Source organism: Macaca nemestrina, chromosome 9 (assembly GCF_043159975.1).
Source record: "Macaca nemestrina isolate mMacNem1 chromosome 9, mMacNem.hap1, whole genome shotgun sequence".
NCBI classification, from domain to species: Eukaryota; Metazoa; Chordata; class Mammalia; order Primates; family Cercopithecidae; genus Macaca; species Macaca nemestrina.
Window position 1 is genome coordinate 24,758,465 of NC_092133.1, and position 5,403 is coordinate 24,763,867.

Genomic DNA, 5,403 nt, shown 5'->3' on the forward strand with positions numbered 1-5,403 from the left:
AAATATTTGAATGCTGCCATTTGCTCTTTTAAATTAGACACTAGTTAATATATTTTTCAACCTTTTCATTTGTTGGAAACTTGTTTTTTTTCATGTCAGCACTTACAAAGATATGCACATTTTGTTAATGATTCCATAACAAAGCAATTGTGTTGAAAATGTTAGGAGTTCAGGACCTTTATTTGGAAAAGATACAATGCTTAAAGATAGTATTAATTTGACAGTAATTTTAAACTGCTATGAGCCTCCTTCAGATAAAGATGCCCTGTGATTTTAACACATTTCTGAATAAAGGTAAATACATTATTTAAATGTTATTTCCACCTTAGCGATTTAATAAAATCATGATTAGAGAAAGAAGAAAATTGATATATATATGTATATATATTTATGTGTGTTGGATAGTATTTAAAAAGCTGGAATGTATCAGGAAAAAATCATTGAAAACCTTTTATATACCAACCACTGATTTTATTTCATTTTTAAAAAATAACTCCCAATTGGTGACATTTAAGTCCCATTTTATAGATGACGATGTTTGGAGTATTTAACCATCCAAAGTGAGTTAAAGGGTGTCTTCATCCCTTGTGGCTACTATAACAGGATGCCATGAATGGTGGCTTGTAAACAACAGATACTTGCTTCTCACCGTTATAGGAGCTACGAATTCTAAGACTGAGACACCAGCAGTTTTATTTTCTGGTTAGGGCTCACTTTCTGGTTCACAGACGGTGCCTTCTGTGTCCCTAATATGGTAGGAGAGTCAAGGTAGTTATCTGGAGCCTCTTTTATAAGGGCATTGATCCCATTTATGAGACGGTCTTCATGATCTAATCACCTCCCAATACTATCACATTGGTGATTAGGTTGCAACATTTAACTTTTGGGGGGAAACAACATTCAGACCATGGCAAGGGAGAACTGTAGGCAGACAGGCCTGCATGCAAACATCTTAACATCAAAGGAGATGACTTAAAGTTGGAAAGATGGGAAGAGTGGTCCGATTGGAAGGCTGACAAATGGAGGGTTGACCGGCAAGGCTGATTAACAGGCAAGGTTGGCATATGGAGAGTTTTCCAATAAACTTTAAGAATTTAGGGCTTTAGGTATTACATGCTAGAAAGTTCACTTTTGCTACAACGTAATGAATAGATTGGTGGGTGGGAGAGATGGAACCCTGTTGGAATCATTCACAGTTGCCAAAGCAATGTGATGGTGATGTAGACTTGGGAATTGATAGTGGAAATGGAGAATGCATGATTTTAAGGAGGATTTTGTAGATAAATTGCTAGACTAATTTATTGTTGGATTGACATGGTGGAGAAAGTTGGTGAAAAATGATTCCCAGATGACAAACTTGTAATACCTGTGAGAGTTGTAACCATTTGTTTTGATTTGTAACACTGGAAAAAGAGAATTTTCAGAGAAAGAGTATCTGTTTGTTTTAGGATATAACATGTGCTTTTAAACAATCAGAAGAGGAGTTACAGAGTTGGGATTTAGAGGGCTTTTTTGGATGATTTAAGTGACAGACGAAAAGTAACGAACATGTTATAGACTGCAAGGATTCTCAACAAAAATCTTGTACAATCTCAATTTTCTTCATTACTATCCTTTACTCAATGTATTTTAGACAAAGTGTTTCAGGATTACCTAGATATAGGGCGGTAGGAAAGATGGCAGGCTTTGGAGTCACACTACTTGGGTTTAAATCCCATCTATGCCATCTGCCAGTATAACTTTTATCATTTAATTTAATATTTTGGTGCCTTAATTTTCTCATTCATAAAATTTGGTTAATAATAGCTAACTTGTAATGTTTCTGTGCAGAACAAATAAGGTAATTCCTATGACACTTCTAGAAAGTACTTACATCTTCTATGTGCAATAAAAATGAGTTAATATTATCATCTGGGGAATTGTTAAAATGAATATTTCTGGAGACAGAGTAGGATTTTTATGATTACTACGTTTGAGTGTATTTGAGTTCAAAGATAAATATCCGTGCAAGACACAGTCTATGTGCCCACTTGTAGGTAGATGATGGATTTGAATTAAGTGGGTTGTGTCGGGGTGATCTCATTTGTAGACCCTACCACAGACTTCCTAAATGTTGATTCGTGAGTCAAGAGCCACATGAATATGCATTTTAAAATAAACTCCCTAGACACTTACAGTGATGTTGACAAAGAATCTCATTTGTAAACAATTTTCTGATGTTTAGATGCCCCATTGCGATCCCCTTTCTCTCTTAGGTGTATAGATGGCTAACAAAATGTGTATTCCTTTAAGAGAAGAGAGATTTTGCAAAAATGGGCTGTCTAGGTACCAATCACATTGCCCAGACCACTTGCTTCTAAGGATGGCTATGTGATTACTTCTTGCCATTGAAATGTGAGTGGAAATAATGCTTGTAGTTTCTGCGGCAAAGCTTTGAAGAAGTGACTGTACACATTCAATATTATCTTTCCTATGTAGTTTGCTGACCCACAGAGGACAAAGAGGCCCTGTGGGAATGTGGGAGCCAAGGATGAAAGGAACTTAGATCTTTAAATATCCATGTGCAGAAAGAATAAATCATCAACCTAGAATAACACATAGGGCTGTTATAAGAATAAAAATTAAGCTTCTATTTTGTTAAATTATAAAAATATTGGAGCATATTTGTTCCAGGATCTTTCTACCCTCAATAGTTTTCAACATGAGGCATTTTTTCCCCCTTCAAAGTCTGTGATGATTAATTTTGTGTGTGTGTGTGTGTGTGTGTGTGTGTGTGTGAAATTGGCTAGACTATTGTGCTCAGTTATTTGGTCAAATACTAGCTTAGATACTAGTTTGAAAAGTTTTGTTGATGGAATTCCATCTATCTTAGTTGACTATAATAAAGAAGAAATTATCTTTGATAATGTGGGTAAGCCTCATCAAATCAGCAGAATATGTTAAGGGCAAAAATGAGGTTACCTAGAGGATAAATTCTGCCTCCAGGCTCTAAAACAGAAATCCTGCCAGAGTTTCCAGGCTGCTGGCCAGACCTATGGATTTCAGAATTGCCAGATACCACGGTCACTACACACACACCGTATTGGTTGCGCTTCTCTGGACAATCCTGGTTGATACAAAGTCTATATGCTTTAAAAGAAGCATGATGAAATGTGTGTTTCCATCATCATACATGTACTCTTAAATTTATATACTATATGTTGTCGAGTGTGGTAGATCCTGAAGAGGGAAAGAATAAGATCATTGGTATGATGCTTAGAATACAACTCAATTCTGAATAAACATCAGCATTTCAATCATTATTGGTTTTATATTTTATATTACTCAATTATGTAATAATTTTTAAAATGTGCATTTTTCAGAATCATTTTCTATTCTAAATTACATTCCAATTTTGGTAACTTTATGCTCAGCGTCAACCCCTTTTTATGTTTTTAGCTTAGAAAGGGTTTAGTAGTTACAATTTTCTTTATATGGGAGATGGATCGCTATTCTGTAGCTCCACATGCAGCCAATTACTGGGTTTTATAAAATGAAATAATGTGCTTCTAAACCATAATTTAAAACACAATTTTTAAAAGCCTTTATAGACAAACATTATAATATATTCATAAATTATTCTTTTAAATACATTGGCTAAATTTACATAGAGATGAAAGTTGAAATTTATGAAATGCTATTTTATGTTCATGCTGATGGCTTAATGCCAGCAATATTTTATGGTTGAGATCCCTGAACACACTGGGCTACATTTCTCCATCTGACTGAAAACACGTGATTCCAATCCCCAGTCAGACTACACAAGGTAATCTTACACACTAGCTTCAAGATGGCTGGGAGAGATAGATTTGAGAGGGACTGGAGCCTGGAAATTCGAATTATGTGAAGCTAATTTATTTGACTTGAGAAACTTATAATCAACCTGTGTTCTCTTAGAAGCAAGGTTATAAATGGAAACTTTAATTATTGAGGCTGCATGTCTGGTACCAGCCTTTGATCAGCAACATCTCAGCTGTTCTTTGTTAGGAAAAGATAGTAATCTCTTTGCCTGGAGATATATCGCATATGCATGTAGATATAGACAAATGTGTGTGCTTGCACTCACACACACACACCCCTTTGGTAGGGTTTTTTTTTAAATAGATGAATCCAGCCTCTTAGGTTCACTTTTTAGTTGCTTTCATTTGTGATTTAGTAACAAATGCTACCATTTTCTTTTCAAAGCCACAGTATTTGGCACTGTCGGCTATTGGTCAACTTTGACCCCTCAGGGATTAATGATTTCTTAATATCTATAGTGGCCCTCTCAAACTGAGACTTGACAAATGTCCAGTTTGCAATAATCTTCCTTCCTCATGTTGTTCTGTCTTTTCTATCCCATTTGTATGTCCTTGACTTAATTAGTTGAGCTCTCTGAACATCAAATTCTTCAACTAGTAAAGAGAAGAGCTGTAATACGAAAGTTTATAAATATTCTGTGGTGGTTAATTCAAATCTCCCTTATCTCTGCCATGTCTGCTTCTCTTTCCATTGCTATTGCTGAATGGCTGAGGGTATAGGGGGCAGTTACAGGTCTCTCTATTCTTGTACAGTGACCTTTCCAGGTGGGGCCAGTTTAGCCACACACAATAGACTCAGCAAATTAATTTAGGGAGAATGGGGGAGGGGGTGGTGTCATGGGATCAATGGACTAAAATCAACAAGTCATGTGAAAGATATTGACCTACCAGTCAGAGAACACTGTTAGTACTTCTCAAAATGGGACCCTCGTTCATCAGATGCACATCAGGTGCTTGTTAAACACTGAGAATTCTGGTTGTTATTCAAGGTCCCAGAAGGAAAACTTTGGGGACTAGGCTTGGGGCACCTATATTTGGGGCACCTATATTTTTTACAAGCTCCCAGGTGATCTTGAGGAACACAGACATTTGGGAACCACTGGCGTGGAATGTGCCTATCATTTTGGAAGTTTCGAGGATGATGCAAATATGCAATGATTCAGCTGCTACTTGCTACAAATTTTTACGTTTGAAATAGTAATGTGATGATCTTCGCCTCCATCTCATCCCTCGCTAACCCTGTACCATCAGGTGCACTTTGATGGGATGGTAGGGCCAGCTTCAGCTTTTCTAAAAGATGTAGGATCATGTAAAACACCACCTTGGTAGACAAGCAAGTGTGCTGTAAACTGCTTTAAATATTTTTGGCAAGTAGGCCATTGCTTATAAACATATAAATTAGAGAAACAAAACCAGGGTGCTCTAGAAGCCTAAGACCTCCAACTATTAGATCTACCAGCCTCAGGAAGCTTAGCGGCTTCCAAATGTCATCAGCTCTGTAAAGTAGGTGAAAAATAAAATGTGTACCAATGAATAATGTAATATTTTTACTACTTCTAGATAG